This window comes from Apostichopus japonicus, chromosome 13 (genome assembly GCF_037975245.1).
Source record: "Apostichopus japonicus isolate 1M-3 chromosome 13, ASM3797524v1, whole genome shotgun sequence".
Lineage (NCBI taxonomy): Eukaryota > Metazoa > Echinodermata > Holothuroidea > Aspidochirotida > Stichopodidae > Apostichopus > Apostichopus japonicus.
In genome coordinates, this window is record NC_092573.1 from 17440876 (window position 1) to 17466067 (window position 25192).

Sequence of the window (25192 nt, forward strand, 5' to 3'; positions counted from 1 at the left end):
CTTCCTCGCCTAATCCGAGTGATAAAGAAGATGAGAGCGAGGAAGAGGATATACTATCCTGTTTTCCTATCGTTCAGAGGTATGTCAAGTGTATGTCTATTCATTCTGCTCAATACTGCTCATATACTGCAGTTTCTACATGATAATTCTTGCTGCTATAAAATGATGAATTTAAAGGCACACTCTCAGCTAGGAAATTGCTAAAATCAAAAATCTTGTCTCAACGTATTCCCCGATTAAAAAATAAAAACAATGCTGCCCTCTTCTCACAGCGGCAACATATTCATTTCTTTAATATGGCATTCTCATCCTTAGCTATAAACAGCATACGCAAATGGGTACCGTTACCGCGAAGGTATCGGATTTCTGAGATTCTAATCTGCCTCTCAGTGTTGCGTAACCTATAGGCATACTGTGTAATTGTACTGTGTGCTATTCGAATTACGCAATTTTTCGATTTGCTATATGGAACAGTGCATATTGTACTGCTGGGAAAACGCTATACCAGCTCGTAGCAGCAGGTAGTTGTTATGGAAAGTCTATGGGCCCGTATGATCTCGTGCTGCCGATTTTTGTTGGAGAAATTGCTGAAGAAATAAAATGCGAATAGTTTCATCGTGTAATTCTCTATAAACATGTGACTGAATGTGTGCTGCTTATGTACTGTTATTTGACGAAACGACTTGCTTCTGGCCTAACGTTCTTCAATACTTGAGTTCAAAATAAAATAAAACAGTGAGCAAACAGCTTATCCACTAGAGAGCCTGTGTAGAAAAAACACGCACATAATACAGACAGGTTAATGAGCATGGTGAACACAAAGAGATAGATGTAAGGGGATTAGTAGACAAGGGATGGAGAGAAGAATGAAAGATAAAAGCCAACAGGGGAAGAGGATAGGTAGGAGATAGACAGTGGAGGGACAAAGAGAGGATTAAGGGAAGGGGTAGGGAATAAACTGGAGAAGGACAACGACAGAAATGTGTGGAGAAAAAAGGGGTGGAAAAAGCTATGAGAAGAGGAGTAATGGGGGAGGGGGGCAAGGGGAGAAGAGAGGGAATGAAGAAAGTTAGTCATGTCCTTCCTGAATGTTGAGCCCATGAGGTTGAATGGTGCGAAGGCGTAGCATCCACAACCTCTCTCTGCTGATTCGCACTAGCTCAGGACGGCTACCTAAGGATTCAAACCCCTGGGCCTATAGAGACATGTCGTTAATGGTATGGTTACATAGCTCCCAACTCTTGAGAAGGCAAATGCTGGTCCATGCCACGAATTGCTGTCCTGGGGGAGGGGTATATGGTGGGTGTCTCCCTCCCCTTTTTATTTTTTTTTTGGAATCCTGTTGATGCCTACATGTAAACTGGTGGCACCTAGAAAGGCTTTTGTCACCCACAATTTTCTGAGAAATATGCAGTTTTTTGTGTGTAACATCAATAAATTGAGTAGTAGGTGATAATTCATTCTTGCCCGTGGCATGAAAATGTTCGCTGCTCGCCCCAATGAAATGAAAAATAGCCTAATTTGAGGTTCAAATGATGATGTGAAGGAGGTTTTATACTCTATTATGCTAAATGCTAAAGAAATGATGGTTGCTAAATCCAAATTTGATGCATTTTTTTTATGTATACTTGTCAATTACAACGCAGGTTTTTGGGATGCTTGATAGGGTCAGGGGCTTTGGGTGTTAGAATGCGGGTCCAACCCGCGAATTGTGGGTCAGTTGGGAGCTCTGTGGTTGGGAAGGTTAAAGTGTTCTCCAAAAAAACCTAAAAGATGAATGACCTTCGGCACAGGGGTAAACTGGACTCCTCCAGCTGCCTTTACTACATTTTACTGCATTACTACAAACATATGGTGGCTTCAACGCCAACTCTCAACCAGAGTATGCTGTATTGGCCCCAAATAAACCAGATATTCAAATATGGTTACCTTTGGTCAAAGTTTTGAAACTGGTTTTATTACCACCTTCCAGGAAATTTACCTCGCTGGGACATTCAGGCATCTTATGCTTTCAATTAGAATGCCTTAGAACAATTTGGAAAGTAAATACCTCTATGAACATATTAAATATTCTAGCAATTATAGCATGCTAAATTGGGGACAATACTACATAGCCCACCTTGAAAATATCCTGTAACCTACTCTGGATAAACACTATCTAATATGGAAGAAATGCTTTGGTTAAAGTATGAATATGGTCACTTGAACATTAAGAAATGCAAGTGAGATAGTGGTAAGTTTTCCGTGCTCATGGTTATTGTATATAGTTGAACTCAATGTAAGAACTGTACAGATGCAATCAATGTGTTAAAAATAAAAATATGTTACAATACTGACTTACCTAACTTTAGAATAAGCAATACAAGCAATAGTAGGGCAGTGTTCCAAATACGGAATGCAAGGACATATACCCAAATAAGGCTAGGAGACGCCATGCCTCCATTGTGGAACTTCTCCGTGATACAGTAAGTATAGCAGCTTTACATGCAAAAGAACTTTTGCCAAAACTTCAAAAGACCCTATAATGTCCCCTGCATTTCAAACATCTCCATCTGCCACTATCTCCATCTGCCACTGGGCCCGACTGGGGTTATCATGAGAGCACTGAATGAACTGTTTTATCACTACTAGCTGCAAGTTAGAGTACCTCTTCAACACTCTATGACATCGCAAAATATGTTATGTTAAATTGATCTCACACAATACAAAATAAAGACAAGCTATTCTGTACCAACAATAAATAACCCAAGATCAATGTCACATTAGAACTACTGGTACAGTATGACTGAACAAGCTACAGTAATTAAAAAGATCAGATATTGCTATCATGGAAAGCCAAATAGTGTACAATCAAGTATGTAGTGAAACCAATATTTCAATCATTTACTTATTTAATATGACACAGTTGTAACTTTGGCGACATCAATTATGTAGTTTACTTACACTATGAATGAACATGCAAATCAATGCTAAATACTACAGAAAGGAGAAGGATACATAACACACTGAATGCAACAATCAATGTTTGACACCATGGAGAAGATAAATTCTTATGATACATTGCACTAGCTTAGTAACTTCATTTTACTGAGACACCATGTTTGTTGTTGTCTGTTATGGTACAGTTTGTTCAATTGTCTTGAAGCCTTGTGATATCTACATTCTGGATACTTGTTACTCCCATAGTCCACTCTTGTGTCCTTGATGTATGGTATTTAAATAAGCTGAAAAACTGCTTTAACATCAGCTCAGCTATTTCAAAATTGTCCGTATCCATGTTAACAACGTTCACTATGCAAATCCATAGCTTTCACTGGAGAACAAGAAATATGACAATCATCTTACGTAAAGTAGAGAAGCACACATTTATTAATGAAACAATCCAACACAAATACTTCCAGTTCCAACCCTTATATCTGCTTGCAAAACATCCATCATGCCATAACGCTATGCTGTGCTGTACTGTTCCTCTAAAGGATGTTCTGTACATCTGTAATGTGAAATGAAAATGGAAAAAAAGACATATTTATGGCATTGTGTGAGGACAGAAGAGTCACAAAGATATACCTGTTCAAATGATTTTCCAAGATATGATTTATTTGATTTTAATTGCAAAAGAGACATTCAGGCTCATAGCCAAGGGAACTGGGTTGGAGCCAGCATAAATGTTATGTTTGTTTATTCTCTGAAATTGTAACTTGCACTCATTGTAATAACTAAAAATTATTGTTCAAATCTGGGTGAAAGTAGACCCCTTTAATGATGCCCCTAACACGTTAAACTAGAAATATAGCTCACACTCAAAATTTGCCAAAAATGTCAATGTCTTTGCTAATATGAAACTATATGCACATGACAACCTGATCAGATGACAACTACAGTATAGGCAGTTAAGAGTAACTATCTTTAAGCAGTGCAAGTACTGTACTGTATGTACGAATGATGCCACATCATCATGAAACATAAAAAGAAAACATAAAGAGAAAAGAATAAATGTGCAATTTTTGAACACAAACTGCTTCAGACAGGTAGGTAGCACATTCTACAAGATTGGTAAATGTCTTTATTTTTCAGAGATAAGGAAAAATACTACAGGTACTGTTATCATTAACTTGTGGGGTTTGAACATTTTTGGGTCCCTCACATTTACAAACCTCCAGTGGCTGTATTAGCACCATATTTAGCACTACATGTCTATGTCATTAATATAACATAATACAATAAATGAATAAATGTGTCCAATGTCCTAAATCTGGTTAGTCATATACAGTCCTACAGTAGTAGACTGTAGACCTAGTTAAAATGTAGACTTATTTACAGCATGGAATGGTTACAGTATGTACATCAAAAAATTACCAGTCTCCACTGGGGTATAGCTGCTGGAGTGCATTGCTGCATCAGCCTCTGTTGGGCATGGCCTTTCATTGAGGAACTGGTGTTATCTTTTCTGGTTGATCAGTTTGGATACCAACCTCTCGAGTTTTTTAATTGCGCACACACCTTCAACTGAAAAAGACAAATAATACCGGGATGTGCAAAGTTAATAATATATCAGAATGCATACTGTACGCATAGCAGGGAAGTGCTCATGAATATTTGAGTGCCAGGCAGATTGGGCGGTAGTGTGATCCACACCCTGGGAGAGGGATTTCATGGGTGGGGTACCCCCCCCCCCAAATGGACAAATTTTGCACATGAAGTATGCTTAGGTGGTGCTATATTCCTATTCTGTGCCATATATTCTCCCAGATTTTGGTTATGGTAAAACTTATTAAATTATCATCAAAAAGTGCTGGGCAAAAAAAGTTAAATACTGTTTGTGCGGGGCGGCATTCAAAACTGCTGGGCGTACAGTAGCTGCCCAGTGTGAGCAAATTCCTGACATAGTGAATTATATAACTTCCAACATAAATTACTGAATACCACATTTTGCCCTTCACTAAATAGTCAAAAATTCAAATCAATTTTGCAAACACAGAACAGTAAAAACACTACTAGTTAATACAGAACTTTGCTATTGGCAGCATAAATTCATCACATCTGCTTTATGATTTACAGTATGTATAGTGTCAACTCTGCAAGTATTCAAGAATGGTCCATTTACTAATATAGTGCAAACCTAAACTAGTGATGTGTAACAATTTCTATTATATTTCTTATTTCTATGTTAGTAGTATATACCTGCAGTATTATAACTCATCTACTAATACCTTACATACACTAAATGTCATAACGTTTGATGTTACAATGGCAATGTTCCAGTAGGCTTGCTCATACACTAATATGTCACCAAATTTCATCATGTTCAGAGGGATGCATAATTGCTTTCAAAAATATAGCTGCAGTAGGCTTTGCTTATTTCCAAGACTAAAAAATACGGAATATTCTACAGGTGTGCCCTAAACAATGAAGTGTTTAAAAGATATATACTATAGAAACATGATATGGTATATAATGGGTGACCATTCTAGTTCTCTCAAAATCAGTAGTATCATTTTCATTTTGTATAATTTTTAGAACTACATGATCAGATTATGTGTAGAGCTATGAAGCCTATGATGTTGTTATATTTTGGCAAATGTCTTAAATTTCTATATCATGATGAAATTATAAATTATTGTAAGACGGACTCAACGACCCCCGGAATGGTGCGTCATGTCCGATGAAGCGCATATTTGGTGCGTTATTACAACTAAAATATGTGTTTCAGTGTCCGTCAATGTGCCATGTATGGTGTATCCTTTAAATTAAATGTGATAAATTTTGTCGAACATAAAATGGTGGCATTCACAATTATTGGTGACATTGATTTCTTTATGTTGTCCTTGATTTTATGATTAAACAACGATGATAGCAAACTATCATGTTATGAATGCATAAACATGTGAACAATACCTACTATCCTTCACTAATTCAACAAAGGAGCCTGTAGAGCTAGTGTAGCTTCTTTCTGAGAAGGCTATTGAGTTTTGAATTAATTTGGAAAACTTAGTAATATCAGTTATCACTTTACACTACAGTTACAGGAAAAGCCGCTACCGTTTTTTTTAACTTACTATATGTTGGGAGTATTATAGGCAAACTCTAATTTGGGTGAAAGAGTTTAAATTACAAAGTGGCTATTCTTACAACTAGTCCTAACAATAATTCCCTTTTACGCAAGCACAGTTGCTTTAACATGGCTATTTTTACGACTAGGAGTACTCTTTTTACGACTAGGAGTAACAATATTTTCCGGTTAAGGGTTGGGTTAGGTAGGGGTTAGGGTTAGGTTTACCCCTACTACATGCGCAGTTGCTTTATTTACTTTACTGCGCATGAATTCGCCGATGTCGTAAGAAATAGTTTATAAATAATTGTTACGACTAGTCGTAAGAATAGCCACAGCCTTTAAATTAATGCGTACATTTTTTCTTTGCAAGTGGAGAATCATCCACAGCTAAAGTGGCTATGCGGATTGACAAACAAGTGAAGCAAAGTAAATATCCTAGCCTATGCATATTAGACTTAAAAAAGTAAAAGAACCCAATGCCTTAGTAACTTAATTCTTGGAGTTGCTCAGCAGATCCCAGGTTATTTCACCACTTAAGAACCCATTCTCAGACAAAACAAAACTGAAATGGCTACACAAATTAGTAGTCTATAACTGAGAATGACCATGCATGCAAATATGCAGTAAATTTTCAAGTTGTCAGACTAATTTATTTGTTGCTAGGAACTCTATAATTGTGCTGGTAAAGTAGAGTAGGAAATGAAAACAGTTACTTTATTGGGTATAGGCCCGTCCCTCACGTATCTCATTGCATACTAGACTTACAGTTACATAGTAAATATGCCCATATCAAAAATGCTCTTGACAGGAATAACCATCAAATTGAGGCAGGCCCTCCATGGTGCATAATTTTATAAGTCTGGGCCTGGAGCTACTGTAGGCTACAGTAGTCCTACTTTTGCTATTGCTCCGCTCATGAGAAGTTGCATTTCTTTCGAGTTTAATTTTCTTGTGGGGAGATCTCCCTACCAAATCCATATTACACTAATGTAGGCTAAGTCCTATTCATATTTGCAAAGCTACCGAATCATAAACCAAACACATGATACCGCACACTTCCATACTGATCATGCTTAGTAGGCGAATATAAGTAGAAAAGCATAAATAACACTTCATGAAATGTTCGGCCTAGGCTAGGCTACAGTTTGTACAGCAGCCTGCACTGCAGTAGCATGGACACTGCGGAGTTCGGACACCTAGGGGCCTAAGCCTTAAAACACCACAAAACTATATCTCATGGTATAAATCACCTGAAACTATACTTGATATGGTTGGGTCATTTTGGAGAGAAAATAACTGTAGCTTCGTAGTTTTTCGTGCAATTGGCTCTTGCTGTAGGTTGTCTCATCGTGAAATCGCGTATTTCTTAGGGGTGCCGAACTTCGCAGTGTTCCAAACTTCGCAAAACTGACTATACTACTACTGTACTAGCCTATGTCTCTCGGTGTATTAGTTGCCTTAGTTTGTAGTACTCGTAGTAGTAGGCCTAGCTAGCATGATCTATTGAACAATATAACAATGAAGCCTACGGCAGAACAAACACTTCGGCCGGAAAACAGTATGCAGTAGCCTAAATAGTAAATATATAACGTTAGTCGTTAGCATAATTTGCTGCCTACCTTCTCGTATGATCTGCCATGCCAGTAAATGCTCCGCGAAGGTAGCATTGGTCATTTTGTCGATCCCCGATCTCTGTTCCAGTAGATCGTTTTTGGAGACCCAGTCCAAGTACGTAGCACCAGCTCAAGTACACTTTTCATTTCATGTCCGTTTTGTCGCTCACTGCTTTTGGCATTGCGACCCACAATAAAGCAACCTGTGCCTTCCACCTCAACAGCGCGGCGACGCGGCCGCAATATACACGTTACGTGTGTTATGCTACCACTGCATGAAACTGTGCTATATATTACGTATATTTACATACAGGGTACACTGGCAGTATATTACAAATACCGTGTCACGTGATTAACGGTGAACCATCGAAACATATGAAATTGGCCCGCCCTCTAAAAATTTCCTAGCTGAGAGTGTGCTTTTAACTAAGTATATTTTATTTCAAAAAGAGTGTAGGTTTTGATCCTAGCAGGATCTACTTACAGGGGCTGACTGAAACAAATTATATTTTGTTTCAGAAGTATTTAGAGAGAAGTGGGGTGCTATTTGTACTTAAGTATTTGATAAACTATATCGTGAATGAGTCAGTCATGTGAAAGTAAAGTAAAAGTTAGATCAACTTTTCCTACATTGTTTTGGTCTGATGAAGAAGATGGTTGATATCTATTTGTGTTGACCAATAACATTTCCAGCACTCAATCTTGACTGAGCTGACATGTGTTAAATTAAACTCAGTGCATCTTACGGATTCTGTTGGGTAGTTTGACCATTCATAATTACCCGGTGGACGTTACTTATTGACTTTGCCACCAGGGCTTGAACAATCAGTTTGAACTTTGTTTAAGTGTTTATAATGAAAGCTGCTCATTAAAGAGGTAAGTGAGGTGCCTAATTTAAGGTAGTTTTGTTTGCCCTTGAATATCAATTTTCAACAATGAGTGTGTATGCCCGAGGATTTCAATTAGAGACTGAGAGGCACTCCTGTGTTTTAAACATGTTGACATTCAGTGAGTGAGCACAAAGTGATCTGTAATGCAATAACTAAAGTACATATTGTTTGAACTTGGTGCTTAGTATATTATGACCCTATTTTAGGTGTGGGTCAAAGGTCATTATGAGGGCAACAGAGGTCAAAGTCTGACACTAACTCTAGTAGCAAAGCTTGTATGAACATCACACATGTTTAATAGGTAGACTGTAGTGATGACAAGAAACCTGCTGTTTTTGGTGGAGGTCAAAGGTCATTTGAGGTTACAGTGGTCTAAGTCTGAATTTTGTGTTTATACATGATAACTCTAAGTGTATAACTACATTGAAATTCTTGTAAATTTGATATGCCTGCCCATGGATCCATAGGTCCAAACTGTATGTGTCTTAAAACATTACTGCCAACAATGGCTGTTATGTTTGTGTTGTTTTTGGTTTCGATGATAATTGTAACCTTTGCATTCATGATGGTGTATATGCGTGTATGTGTGTGTATGTGTGTGTGTGTGCGTCTGTGACGCTTGGGTACGCTCTATCTCAATAAGGGAATGTTGGATTGAGGCCAAACTTGGACTATAGATCCGCCATATGGAGAAGGTGTGCCCTATTGTTTTTGGTGCTCACAAAGGTCACCAAAGGTCAGTTATGGTCCAAAAACCGAAAATATTAAAACTGCAATAACTCCCAGTGCCAATGTGCGACAAGGTTGATATTTTGGGACAAGTTGTGAACTGGTTAGGGGAACATTTTCAAACTTAACGGTCATGTGATCCGAGGTCACCAAAGGTCAATTAATGATAAAAAACTAGTATTTTTGCGATAACTTGAGAGCAAATTGTCCGTTAGGGTTGGGAGTTGCTTCAGTGTAATCCAATTGTCGACCCGCATCTTGGTGACCCTTGACCTCAATTTGACCTCTGGTGACCTTTTTAGTGTTTTGTGGATTTTTACAGTTGCGATGCTATTTTCAGATGTTAAAGGTAACTTCTGATCATAAATGTCAATGGCTTGACCCCCGTGTGACCTTCGTGTGCGAAGTTATATGAGGTCAAAGTTAATTTTCAGACATTTAATGCAATAACTCCCAGTTCCAAGGTGTGACAAGTTTGATATTTTTGGAGTAGTTGCAAATGGTATAGGGGAATATTTTCAAAATTAACGGTTATGTGATGCAAGGTCACCAAAGTTCAATTAATGATAAAAAACTAGTATTTTTGCGATAACTTGAGAACAAATTGTCCGTTAGAGTTGGGAGTTGCTTCAATGAAATTCAATTGCCGACCCGCATCTGGGTGACCCTTGACCTCAATTTGACCTCTGGTGACCTTTTTGTGTTTTGTGGATTTTTTACAGTTTCGATGCTATTTTCAGATGTTAAAGGTACCTTCTGATCATAAATGTCAATAGGTTGACCCCTGTGTGACCTTCGTGTGCAAAGTTATTTGAGGTCAAAGTTAATTTTCACACATTTAATGCAATAACTCCCAGTGCCAAGGTGTGACAAGGTTGATTTTTTTGGACGAGTTGCAAATGGTATAGGGGAATATTTTCAAACTTAACGGTCATGTGATCCAAGGTCACCAAAGGTCAGCTAATGTTAAAAAATTAGTATTATGGGGGGAGAAAATGGGCAAAGAAAAAATGTTTGAAATTTTTATATTTTGATGCTATATTCACATCTCACCGATCAAAAATGTCAACATGTTGACATCAGGGTGACCTTTGTGTTTTACGTTACATACAAGTTCAAAGTTAATTTTTTGACATTTAATGCAATTAAATCTCAATGCCAAGGTGTGACATGGTTGATATTTTGGGACAAGTTGTGAATGGGGTGGTGGAACATTTTGAATGTTATCATATCTGTTGACACGCTTGTAGGTGTCTTATATTTCTTACACTTTAATTAATAATATTATGTGTATTGTCATATACCCCAAGCAAGGAACCACAGTGCCCTTGGGCTCTTGTTCTTTGAACGGATTTGACCAAAACCGCTGAAAAGCCGCTGTAAAGGTTGTGAGACGAAAAGGAAAATAACATAATGGCAGTCCACTTAAATCAAATGAACTGTAGTTCATTGTATGCCGAACTCACAGAGGCCAAAATCAGTAATTTTATGTTTATTTCAAAACGGATGATTTTGAGTTTGGTTGCTACGGCAGTTGGTTAAGGTTAAACCCATGACGCCTGGCTTATAGCCTATATTGAAATTACATTAGCCTACCCATAGAGCTTACTAGGTCCTTAGAGCTAAAATTAAATGCATTCGATGTTGGATTAGCCTCAAATATGACATCAGAAGTAAACCACTGACTAGCAAGATTGTTTGCTCATCCATATAGGGTTTGGATGAAATTCCAATCTGGGTTAACGTGTAGTGGTTCGTAGTGGTTTGAATACAGTATACTGTTTATGTGTGCTGATTGAACGTTACTGCGCAGGTGTGTACGTACCAAATTAGTACAGCACATGTGGCAATGGCAAAGCACAGGGAAAATGTAAACAGCTGATATGACCTTAGCACGCCTGCGCAGTATATTAATCTCGCAAGTGGACTTAATACGAAACTCACTCGTTCTTAAATGTGAAAGTGTCATGCTCTTAATTGATAATCCTCTTCCAGACTTAATATCAATAATCGCCCTAGTGTGTTCTTAAATGTGGGCAAGACCTATGACACAACCCATGTTGAAAATAGGGAACCTTCTGTCAAAATGTTTAAACCTGCAACCTTACTGTCTAGGCAACAACCCAGCACTAAAACATGACTGATCAATTATCCTCTCCCCCTCCCCCCCTCCCTAATTTATCATTACAATGCTACTGTGGTCACAACAGTTATGTGATGGTTGTCTCTTTTTCCTTGCCACAAGTTTGTCGGTATTGGCTCTGGAGAGGCGAGAGTGCAATCCTTAGATTGAAAAACAGGGCCAATTATGATGCTACTGTGACTTAATATTGTCTATGGACACCTACTGTATAAACAACATTTTCCTAATCACTCTAAAAGGCATTAGGAATCATGAAAATAGCTGCAATTCCCATCAACATCCATCAGAGATTGACCATTTTACAAGTCTTTCTTAGTTTTAGTTTAAATTATGATTAAACATTAGCTTATTATGTACATTGCATACTCATTACATACATACATACACACACGCACACACACGCATACACACATTGATGCTATAGAGGGAGTGACTGCCTAATTTTCTGATATGGCCTAGTAAGGGCAATTTATTGAAATATTTTATTGCCTTCTTTGAAAAGAGGAACATCACATTATTCAAAGGATTTATGTGGGCTTGTAATTAGGGGTTAACTTAATCAGGCCTAAAGTAAGAAATGTTGATTAGCGCAACACTCCACAGCATATTTTGCAAATATCAATGAGTTTCCAGCTTTATCAAAACTTCTTGAAACATTTCAGCATACTTTGAATGAGATTATCATACACAACAAATGTTCTGTATATGGGGCACTCTGTGTCCGTAGCACTTTAAGATAAGTTAGGATTTCGGATAGGATAGGGATAGTTGCAAGATTTTACTTCCCCTAAAGTTTCTGGAAATTTGACTCAGAAGCACAAAGCTACTTTAAAAAGTGCCAATTCTCTTTCCGTTTGAAAAGTATGGAAGGCATGTAAGTATAAATTCTCAATCAAAAGAAGGTGCATTGAATGTACATCAGTCTTACATAAAGTGAAGTGTGTCCTGGAACTGAAAGTACAGTACTGTCTGCATACAGTTTTATACCTGATCAGATTGGTCCAGTCATTGTAATTCAATACTTGAGGAAGCTGTAAAATATTTTTGGAAACTCTGCTGTGTGCAGGAAGCATAGTCTCATGATAAGGAAGAAGCTTACTACCTGCATGTGTTTATCATATGTTGTATAAGGATGTCTTGCATATTACCGTAGGTTATTGACAGTGACTAAAATGTTGAAGAAGTACTAGAAACAACCGAAACATGTTTAATTCATGTATTGATTTTTTTTAACATAGTTAAAGTTGAAGGTTTACAGTCTTGTTTGAAGCCAACATGTTTAATTCATGTATTGAAATTCTTTTAACATAGTTACAGTTGAAGGTTTACAGTCTTCTTTGAAGCCAAGACCCCCCCCTCCCTCACACAACTTTACAATTTAACCCCTGGTCATCTGGAAATTGTCACACACACACACACACACTAAAGTGTGCACAATTAAAACAATGATTAAGTGTACCAAATCTATGCATCCCCTTGGGCAACTTCCCAAAGGGTGTAGCGCAACTATATTTACAAGTTACCTCGCAAGTCCCCATTTCTTCACCTGGGTGAAGAGAGTACCTTTGCCGAAGGATACAATGTCATGATCTGGTCAGGACTCGAACCTGCAAACCTGAGATAACAAGCCCACTGCCTTAACCACTTTACCGCAATGCTTTCAAGTTTTTTCTTTATAATGTACTGTATTTCAATTTCAATATTTGACTGTTTTCTTATCAATTCTTGGTACTAAAATCAGCCTTTTGGATTTCCTTTGAGACCCAAGTTTAAAGCAGCCTTTTGAATTAATTTTGATAAGTTTTTCAGAGCTATACTCATGTTTCGTCACATTTTAGAAAATAGCCAAAATCTTTGAAATCATGGTATTTGTGATTGAAAACTTAACATGAGAAATGTCTGGTTGACACAAGTTTGAAAATTCATTCGGAATTGTTTATTACTTGCTCACTATATAACATCGATTCCACCTGGTGGAAAAAACTTAGAACAGTTCCTTTAAGTTTAATTCTTAGGAAATGTTACGTTGGAGTAATACTGTACATTTACTGTAGCTTTGATACAATTGCTGCATGACCAAAAACAGAAATAAGGAGAAGGGAACCAACCCAACCATTGCTTTTATCTACTAACGTGGGAGTGATGCTTGCAGCGAACAACATGGCAACCCTACAGTATACCCCCTCTCCTACCCCAGATCTAGTAATAAGTAATGATGTACTGTGTATAATCAATGTAATGCATTTAACCAAAACGGCATTAAAAATAATTATCACTTTAAGGGCACTTACTTAAAGTACAGTACCAATGATCTGTTCATTCAAAAGGATATGTCACTGCTTGTAATTTGGATCCAGCGTGGTGTAGAACTTTTCTGTTTTCTTTTTTGAGAACCTGAAGAATTAAGTAGTAGGCCTATTGATAGAGTATAATTTGCAATGCTATGACATGTAAAACCCAATAAAGTATGTGACAAGTATGTGGCATTTCTCTGAAGTGATTTGTTTAGCTGAACTGCATCGAGAGATTTATACTTCATTTACAAAGCCCTTTGGCAAATTAAGTGCAAATTATATCCATTCATCAGCAACATAAGACAGCTAGCCTACTACATTGGATGGAGTTTGGTTCAACCATGGAGCTATAAACAGCTCCATGGTTCAACTTTGCCATATTATAAGGCCTTTTCTGAGAAACTATGAGACTTCAAGAACAATTGGTAGAGAATTATGTATACAACTAGAATACATAAGCTTTGAGGTGAATTGCCAGTAGGCTGGTCTGCTGTATCAACAGTATAAGCACAAAGGTGTTGTTATGGTAGGAGGGAAATGCCTTCACCTAGCCATATGTGGTTATACTTCATTTTATCCCTCCACCCCCCTCTCCTATCCCCATCCCCTACCCCATAATGTCCTCTTTCAAGAATTCCTTTTACCACATACCCCCTTCTTTGTCCATATATATGTATTTGTATACATAGAACTGTTATGTTATCCAGAATGCAAACTGTTTCAATACAGATATTTTCCTTCTGTCCCAGCTGTGTTAGGACGTATATATAGACATATAGGCTTGAAGTATGTTCTCTCATTGGCTAGAAGACACATCAGCCAAACTGTACGTGGCTACAGTCCAGTTAGTGAGAATACAATAGTGTCTGTTGTGTTATCGGTAATCATGTAGCATTCATTCGTTTAAATGACAATTTGCAAGTTTCAACACACAAGCTATAATCTGTTATTAACCGCAGGGCTTGAGTGCATTGGCTTTGACTCAGCGTATGAATTCTTTGTAGGATGGTTAAACTCTTAATAAGAAATGACCATGATGTTTTCTTAAAGCAGCATTTTGCGTTGGGTCGCTTTTTTCCACCTTTTTAATATGTGCATCGATTTTTTTAGATGTATCAATCATAAAACAGCAAACTAAGATACCATCCAAGTTTCACCCTGCCAAGAGCGTTAATTAGCGAGTAATTAACGATTTATGTCAATAACGAGTAAAAGTGTCCTCGACAAAGTTTTCATATCTCCAAATCCACTAGTTTGAATTCCACCAATCAGTGAATAATATGTTTATTCATGAGCATTTTGCGTTTGGTCGCCGTTTTCTACTTTTTTGACATGTCCATTGAGTTTTTTACATACATCAAATCACAAAACAGCAAATTAAGATATTAGCCAAGTTTTTCCCTGCCAAAAACGTTAATTGGCGAGTATTCCACATACAAAATTAATCGCATTCAGTTCCCAAACCCACTAGTTTGAATTCAACCAATCAGAGATGCAGGTTTAGTTATGAGCCGTTGCTAAAAATAGATTCAAGACTTGGTACAACCAGGGAGTTGTTATGCAACTGCCTGGTACAACTGCCATATAGACTGTACACAAATCAAGCGTGGTGTTATATTACGTACGGTATCTGTCAATGACGTTCGTAGTGTTTAAATATTCATATTATGGGCGAGGTTTATTGGGTTCCCAACGGAAAATATCTTGGAGAACGACAAAGTTGAAAGTTGCAATTTTTTCGACATTTATGCCACCATTTGAAGTAAAATATAAATAGATAAGCTAGTTATGTATGTCGTTATGGCATAGTGGAGTCAGTGAGGTTGAGAAAAATCATAAAAAAGGACGCAAAATGCTGCTTTAACTTGTAAGTACAATTAAACTCACAAAATGGTAATAGAAAAAAAAATGAAAAGGATAATCTATGGTTTATTGTAAGAAATATTAACAATTATGAAAATCAAGCTAGATATGGCATTGAAAACATGATACAGAGATTGTTATCAGTGCATGTGGTCTTCTTGTTTTTTTTTATTTTCTTAGAAAAAAAAAAGCAAGATTATGCATGTGTAATAATGGGAGAGCTATATATACTGTTCCCAAGTCATTGCATTTTGCTGCACTGTGGTAGAAGCAAGGATGTCTTGATGAAGTATATAAGGTATCAGTTACATTGGAATTTCAGATCTGTGCAATTAATATTTCTCTGTGTAATTTGAAATGAAATCCTTGTTGGTTAATTTCTTGGGAGTTCAACATATCCCCAATACATTCTCCAAGTCCTTCTGACTTTGTATACAGCTGCCGAATAGAAAGTAAATATCTCCTTAAATAATTAAAAGAACCTGTTTGTGATAGAATAATTAAATCCCACATCACATGTTGTTGATTTTGTTAAATCTAAATCTTGTCATAAAATGCAACAAAAGCAAATAAGTTGGCAATAAAATCTGTCTTATTATTAGATGGTGTATACTCCTTGTACTTCCAGAAGACCTAATATATAGTTGACACAGCACAACCAACATGCCTCCTTCTAGTCTTTCCAAGTTTACTTAAGTGGCTTAAAATGCATAGCTTGAGGCAGAAAATAAATCTTTTTGTTTGGCTCATACTAAAGTATTTTATACACAGTCAATACTGTGGTTCCTGTTTAGTCGAAATAGACAGTAATTATTTTTAATTCAAAGTTAGCAGATTCTCCAGAACGTAAAAGCTCATGAACTTACATACCTCCCTGTGACGTCATTCTGCGAAGTGTACCGTGAACACGATACAATAACAATGGACTTTCCATGTTCATCTCGTAAGAAAGTGAACCACTCTTACAATCAGTGTTTCCGCTAAGCCGCTATGACGCGATTTTGACGCAATGGCTTGCCGATTTGACGCACTGGCGTTCAGAGAGAGAGAGAGAAAAAAAGAGGGTGTCATTTTCACCTGAATTTTATAAAGTGTGGATAGGAAAAAAAAACAGTTTCGAAAGGCATGTTATTCAGAACTTCAACTTGAAGTGAAAGAATTATTTCTGTAAATTGTTTCCAATTTATCATCAGAAATGTTAAATTAGGGATCGTTAACTCTACCATAGTTTTGTTTTTCTATACAGTCACGTAGATTTAGCTCGATTGTTGTAACGTGCGCGTGCACTGATGCATTGCCTACACTACGATGGTTCGCACTTACCAGTGTACTAAATATGATTTCTGTATAGCCTACCTTACATTACATTGCAACAGTGTCAGAAATAAGCGGGGGTAACGGCGATTCGCCCTAGCAAGTGCTTAAAAGCCCTCCGAAAGCACAATTGCGAGGGCGAAAAAGAAATATAAGAAAATCGCCCTCGTAATACCTGTGTCTGTGTAAATTTAATTGTGACATGCTTCTTGCTTTAGCTAGGGTTTGCAGTAGCAGCGCGAAACGCACAAACAGTTCTCACATTCCTGCATCAAATTTGATGCAGTGCGGAAGGTCGCGCACAATCACCGTCAAACTACGGCCTCCACTAAGCAATTTCAGTACCCGGACAATAAAATCCCCACAAATCTCGAACCACATGGTAGCCTAACTTCACACTAAGTCAACATGGAACTCTAACCTAGCCATCTGTTTATTCGCTCAAGTTGTGTCGCAAATAAAAAATGAAAATATCCAAGAAAAACTGCAACCTTCGACAACATGTTAGCCTAACAACCACACTAAGTCAATGGGAAATGTAGCCTAACCATCGGTTTGCAAAAAAAATAAAAAAAACAATACTTTACAAAGCTTTGTTTACCTACTTTCCTCGCGCACATGATAGCCAAACACCACATGTAGTCAACGGGAAAATCTAGCGTAAGTATCTCTTTATTCCCTGAAATTGTGACGCAGTTAGCTAGAACTAAAATATGTATGAAATACTGCAACCTTTGACCACATGCTAGTCTAACAACTACACTAAGTCAATAGAAATGTAGCCTAACCATTGGTTTGCAAAAAAAAAAAATTGCGTAGCTTTGTTTACAACTTTCAATTTGCTGGAAATCAGCAGTTTTTGGAAGGTATGTGCTAAGTCTTAAAGAGGGAATGTTGTATTTTAAGTACACCGTTGCTGAGGCGATGGATTGAAGGTTTTAACTTTGATTAATTTTCAACGGTGTAATGGTTTCATATTTGGTCGTGAGTGATTTTATCCACACACGAAAAAATACATGATTAAAGGGAAGGGCACCTTCAGTGGAAGTAAACCTGTGTTTTCTATTTCAGTCGATGTGTTTTATTGGTTTTTCGTCATATATTCGTTGGATTGATGATATTTACTAAACGATCGCAAATTTTGGCAATAAAACGTTCAATGAATTTGCTATACGGTCGCAGCTAACTAGGAAGAGGGTAATTGTGCTTACTTGATCCTGATGAATGCTTACAACCTTTTCCGTAAACAGCATGTATTGAACTTTGGAAAAGCGCCCCTTAAACCTTAAAATAGCCCTCGTACATTAAGGGGGGCGTTTTTAACTTTTTATTTTCCAAAATACAGTACTTAGCCCCTCAAAGCCAAATCTTAATTCCTACCCTGCATTGACAGTGGTGCACTATTGGAGCCAAATTTAGCTATAAAAATAAAGCTTAATATGCAACAAACTAATTTATTATTATTAAGCAATCATCGTTTAAATAAAGCTCAGGGTTCCATGCTTCAATTTAAAATCAGACATTGGATTGGCCGATGTTTAGTACACAGGGGCGTAGTCAGTATGTAGCATTGTATGCCTACACTTTTTTTGTTATATTTTTTTTAAAAACACCCATAACTCAAATCCATGAGCTTGCTGGACGAGTTTTAGAGTCTAGACAGGAAAAACTATTGAAATGAACATAGCAAGAACATGGCTAAATTAGGTGTCCTATTCTTCTGTAATCTAGGCTGTCATTTCTATCGCGTGCCGTTTCAATCAACACTCTACCTGCCGAAAAAGGCTAGGATCCGATCTTGTTAGTTTTTTAACATAGATCTAGTTAAGAACCCGTTTACGCAGATAATATTTCAGTTGAGAAACATTCCACTGTCAAATAAGCCTATCGTTGATTAACAGACTTTATAGAGCTGCAGCAATTTTTTGGCTGTTGTTACTGGCTTACTCTGTAAATGTACCTTGCTGATTTTAAATACATTATGTAGTATTGAATTACTATTTTAACTCGTTTATTTTTGGGTTTTAAAAGTGATATTGAATGAGGTGTCTTAAGTTACCAAGAGGCCAGGGAACTAGAATGAACACTCAGGAAGGGCCGTTTCCGGCCATCCGGGAGGGCTTTGTAAAACCAAAAATGTTCTTGTACGCTCCGTGCCAACCGATGGTGGCTCTCCGTTCAGATAATCGTGCCTACAACTTTGAAAATCCTGGCTACACCCCTGTTACTAATACTGTCGGCAAAATGTTACATCGTGAAAAGTCACAAAAACATTGATCGATTGTGTTTTGGGTTCAATAAAATAATTTGCCCGGAATTTTAACCCTCCCCTTCGACCCCTCCCCCAGGATGGTGGTGAGTCAAATATTCAGGTATTAGCCATTTTGACTCAATGGGAAATTTCTTAGAGGAAACACTGCTTCCAATAAACATGCAGCCACAAGAGCAAGAAATGGTTGTTAGAATTTTTCACACATTTTTTAACTAATTTTGGGTAGCAATTCTTCAATTAAAAAGTAAATTATGGATAAAAAACTGCCTAAACCTCTAGTCATATTTCGTAATACTGGCTGCTGTTATAGGCCAGTATACACACTGTGCTGTAAGCTATTGAGGTCTTGCCGCAGTTGAAATGCCTTACCTTGTGAAATATGTCGACATCTCAGGTACTTCTTCATTTTTTGTTGCAATCAATCGTGTTTGCAGTTAGTTTCCAGTTAGCGGATACAATATTTATCGAATCCACGAAATATAAAGCTATGGGTATGTCTCAGTCTCGCTGCCATAATGTAAGGCTTTCAGAAAGTCACAACTCTACAAAATCAGACACACAAGCGAAGGGAACAACGTGGTAAAGAAAAGCTCCTGATAGATTTAATATTCCATATACAACTTTCAAAACTTAAAAAAAGCGTCTCAGTACAATATACATGCCTACTACTGTATATATATCGTCTGTACGTGTTAGCTTGCATCACTAAGTTAGCTCTGTGTGTATTGTTGTGTTTCTGCTAACTCAGTCACACAGGGCCTATTGTACAGTGTACTCTTTGTAATAATATGATATTTTTTTCCTGCACCTATGGGGTAAATCACGGCTGATGATAAATAATTGAGTACACACATTAGATTAACAGGGCAATTGTGGCTAATGAGTTTAAGCATATCATAAAAGGTTCTACAAACTTCAATAAAAATTTGCAAGCCCTGCCCAACAGATCATGCGCCAATCAAATCACTCTGTTTTGTTTACAACAGTTCCCAGGAAAAAATTTACCTCAAATTTAATTAGGACTTACTTTCACTTTCGTGGCTAGCCTGTGTTAGGTCCATTCTCTTGAATATTATCTTTCTTTCGGTCTTACCTATGTAGCTTCCAAATTGTGTCATTTCCTTCCATTGCAAGGAATAAACAGGTACTTTCAGACGTTTCCCCGGTGAATTTGGGTAAAAAAGTGGAGGATACGAGTATATAGGTTACATTTGTGTAATGAACATGCTGATATCATTCGCGCCATAAGGGCAACAGAAAATGTATTTCTTTCTTTCGATTGTGACAGGTTTTCTCCATTAAACTCACCTGGTCAGAGTTCATTTAGAATAAGAAACATTGAATCTGCTTCGGAAGTTTGTTTTCTGAAATACATCAGCAAACACGTATTGAGACTTTAAATTTTGGTGTCCAAAATTGTTTTTACAACCTCCTACTACACAATTCATTGGCATTTTGATTTGAAAAGTACTTATGACAGAGTGTCGCTTCGGTGTAGTGTTAGTGCTAAAATGAATAGCTTGAACAAAATTTTTCCTCAACCGACTCTGCACATGTATGTCACAGGGTGACCTGCAGTCACGTGAGCGCTTAGGATTTTGTGTGAAATGAGCAAATTCCTTGTCCAAAAGTGCTAGGTTTGATCAAGTTTTACCAAGTCCCAAAAGAAAATAATACAATGTGCCATACATCAATGGAAAGGTACAGGTGTAAATATTCTATGTACATATCATAAATATGAACGGATTAGAGAAAGTCGAAATACCACCACCTATGCCTACAGATCTAATTTATTAATCAAAACATACTACAAATGTCATACCTGAGATTTTTTTGTCTGCAATTTTATTACAAAAAATATTTGTCTAATAGTTCAGGGTTTTGAAAAAGTGTCTCAGCGCTTTTTTTTTATATTAATTTGTTTTACTTTTAATGCTTTAAATTGAATTTTATGCTGTTCCCTGTGAGTAAAAGCTATAAACAGAAGTAGAAGTAAGTGGTGTGGTAGTATAATGCAGTTGGTAGAAGCTTGTCCAAATCAAATTTTCCAGATAAATTCCCCCACAGCTTTCGAGATAATACAAACAAAACAACAGTTGTTGTACTACTTGGTGGAGTGGAGGACAATGACCTACAGTAGCTATGCACGTTGTTGTTTATATGCTGGCATTCTGGTAGATTATGTTGCATTTATCAGTGTGAACTTTGCCTCAGAGGTTACACTTGGTAAATGATAGTGCATGAGACATATTATCAAAGTGATTATTGTGAATTGCTCTATCTTGGAAGAATGAGCATCAAATGTGAGGTCATTGTCAACAGAGAAAGGTCAGTCCTATAGTTGACTTCATCATGACATCTAAATGAAAAAAGGTCCTGTAATGGGTGTAATGCTTTACTTTCAGATATAAGGAACGTTTTTTTCTTTGTTTGTATTGAACGGTTGTTTATAAATTGTTGAGCAGTTTTGCATTGCAGTGGTCACCATGGTAATGTTACCAAAGATGTGCCTTATAATTACTCAGCATCCCAACAATCACAAAAAGGCAGGAGGATATTAACACATCAAGCAATTTCACAGAATAAGTTAAAGAGCAGTACTTTTCTTAGATGCCATCATTTTGACTCTTCTTACTGCTGTTGATGTGTTGAAATCTAACCCATACATTAAGGGATCAAGATTACTGGGGAAGGAAGGGCAGGGGAGGGGTAATGCCGTTCTGAAAGAGTAACATGTCTCCAACGATGCAGTGTTCAAGTGTTTGTACTCTTACCAGTTTGTGGCAGTTATAAAATTTGCAGAACCAGTTTTTTGGTTCACGATAGTCTTTGTTTATGGCTATGTACACATTTGATTCCGTTCCCACAAACAGTGCCATTGCATTGTAATTCCACATCCTACCTGCTGTGTTAATCCATTTGTTTGTAATCGATATGTGACAGAGCATATATGCAGTACATTATAATTTTCAATGATATATTCTTAACTTCATTGTTATTTAAATATATGTTTGTAGTAGTCTGCTTTTTTTGAAAATATTATCAATTTGATTTTAGAGGGAGCAACACATAGCAAATGCTAGAACGCTATCTGCTTTCGTCCATAAAATTTCTTCAGTTACTAGGATATTTCCGAACTGAAGAAGGTTTAAGTGTCGTAGGCTCTTGCTGGCTCTGTGTTAATAGAAATGGTTAAATTTGAAAGATATCAGTCTAATATCTCCAACTGAGGATTGCCAACAAGTTTTTAATATTTGTAATTTGGAGATTATTACCCTGATGCAAATTTATTATTGGAAATTTTCTCAGTTCAATACTGCAGCAAAAATCACAACAGATTTTTTGTTAACACTGCAGCTTTCTGAATATAGTTGGTTAATAACTGCTACAGTGGGAAATGAATATGTAGAGTATGGCATTAAAACTATATGTCAGGCCTATTAGATGGAAAAACTACACATAGAACAGTAAATTTCTTATCCAGTGAGTTGTCTGCTTTCTTGAAAATGATTTCCACAAACTAGGTCAACTTAAAAATGGACAAATATTAAGAGCAAATAAGAAGGAAATTAATTTAATTCTTTGCTCTGGTACCTGTCTCAAATCAGCAATTTTATTTTGTAACAAAAGCATGACAGATAGCCTTGATAGCACAGCTAAAGTACATCTGTACTGTCCCCAAATATGCTAGAAATTCTGAGTATGGTCATTCATGATAAAATAATTTACTGCCACCCCAAATGTAGCTCTATCCATACTGAGATGTTTAACTGCACTTCTGAATGTCTGTAAAAAGGAATCAGCACCTCCTGTAAAGTAGGTTGAAAACTTTTAGTAACTTTTTAATTTGGGGCCAGTACTAATGACCTGTGAAGAAAGAACAGCCCAGCCCTTAAGAGCACTTGATATAACCGAGCAGATGTAGCCCAAACTTATAGCAAGTTAGCAACAGCATAAGACGGGGCTTTCATAAGGTTGGGGCTACATCTGGCCCACCATGGATTTTAATCTATCCGCTGAAAAACGAATTGTCCCTCATTCTTTTACTTCTCTGAAGTGGGCCCTTATTGTCTTGATGAAAGGCTTGATATATACCTGTGTACTATGCACTTTTCTCATGTAAGGTAAATTGATATTTTGATACCACTGGCCCTTTGCTTTGAACAACAGTTTTCTATCTGGCCCAATAGAAAATGAACTGAGAGCCCCCCTGTGGATAAAATTGTTTCTACAGGTCTGCTATTTGGCACATATTGTAAATCTGACTACATAGTTGCCACATACAGTAGTAACCAATTGACCTCTAAATCAATTACAAAATGGGGCCAAATTGCTCCTCTTTTGTATGCTATTAATGATCATTGCAGAACTGCTTAGATCTGTCAATTTAGATTTAATTGTTTGTTTGATTAGTATCTCAATGGACTAGTATCAATGGAAGTTTGATCAATCCCTTTATCAGACTCAAGACATTCATTGGATAGCATGCATGATATGTAATTTGTAATGTGAAAGTTACCATGTACAGTAGGCCTATTTCCAGACCAACATATGCTGGTCAGACATGTTAGTATCTTTGAATATCCCAAATGCTCCCCATGCTAGTCTCCATCCCTCCCTTTCCCTAGCTTGTTGCTTCCGAGTACCCCTTCCTTGTGCATGCTGTGGCAGAAGGATTTCTTTAGACTTGAGGGATTTTGTGAACACACTTGGATTATGTTGCTAACATACTGTTTTCTTTAGTCATTTGCCTCGTTAGAAATTCTTTCTGTGTAGGATTATTTTCTCTAGTTTATCTCCAAGATAAAAAAAAATTAATTGGGAAATGAAGAATTGCAATTAGAGCAGAATATTTGGAATTATCTGATTTATTTTTGTGCTTCCCTCTTCAGAAATACCTTGAGTTCATCGGCAGCAATTGTTGTTTTTAATAATTAAAAGTACATTCAGATTAATTTGGAACATGAAGGCTGGTCGTTGGGAGTAGGTGGTTGGGAGTAGATTATTAACTTTGGGTGAAATTTCTGCTCCTCTTCCAACCGCTCACAGTGAGCATTCTTACAGTGAAAATTACGAGATAAGAAGTGCGAGATCAAGGCAAAGTGAATGTACGTAGCTTACAGTGTACAACTTGACATGTGAAGTTACAATACACAACTATCACACATGCTTTCAGTGTCTCTCTCTTGTATCTGTGGTCTCTGTGATAGAGACTCTGTGGAAGGAATATAGAAGTAGAGCAAAAAGAAACACCCCACTTAGCTTATGTGTCACCATGAAACTTGTGAAAATAAAGATTGAAACTCCAAAGTTTATTTTAAAGTTTTGAAACTTTGTTGCTAATTTATCATGTCATATTTAGCAATGTATGTGTCATGTCACAAACCATCTCAGTTGTATTCTAGGAGTGATCTTCAAAGTTTGGAAAGATAAATAATTATTTTTGTTACTGTCACTATAACGTGGGCGTTACATTTACGGATCAGATCTCCCGTTGATGTTCAGCATAAAGACGAGTTAAATTGATCTTGAACCTCCGCACATTTCCAGTGGACCCCCACCCCCCTCCCCCCGCTTTGGTAGCAGAGTACTGTACCCTGCGAGCGCTGTGGTCGGTGTAATAATAGTTACATCCATTGCAAAGGCATCTGACCCCATGCCTCTTCCCTACCCCTTTTCTCCCTGTCACTATTCTCCTCACCCCCTTCCCTCCCTGCCCTCTCCCTATTGTAAGTGGTGGTTCATTTCACCAGTGAAATGTGTATGATATTTGGCCAATAATGATATACTCGTGTACATGCATTCATAAACTGTAAAGCTGCAATTAGTAATGGTATAGACACATGGTAGTTCCCTATATCATAAACTTCAAAAGTAAAGAAAAATCTTAAAACATTTTTGTATTCACATGGTGCCTTCTGTAAATAATCATTATATATATTTATGCAGAGTTCAAATAACTTGTTTGATGTTTCCTATATATTTACTCAACTGCTTTCTTTTTGTTCTTACCTCATCTTCA

The 25192-nt window shown here is 37.1% G+C and overlaps 1 protein-coding gene and 1 long non-coding RNA gene across 5 annotated transcripts in view; one reads left to right on the forward strand and one right to left on the reverse strand.

Annotated features, from left to right (window-relative positions):
* The window catches only part of LOC139979184 (uncharacterized), a 137405-nt gene that overhangs the window by 37287 nt on the left and 74926 nt on the right, over window positions 1-25192 (forward strand). The gene's annotated exons all lie outside the window — the stretch shown is intronic.
* On the reverse strand, window positions 717-25189 carry LOC139979215 (uncharacterized). 2 transcript variants are annotated; one of them, XR_011797125.1, is made up of 4 exons: window positions 16455-25189; window positions 7672-16022; window positions 4357-4506; window positions 717-3490 (listed from the first exon to the last, which is right to left on the reverse strand). It is a non-coding gene; the product is annotated as an uncharacterized lncRNA (long non-coding RNA). The 2 variants fall into 2 exon arrangements; XR_011797124.1 differs by having other exon boundaries at window positions 7672-25144.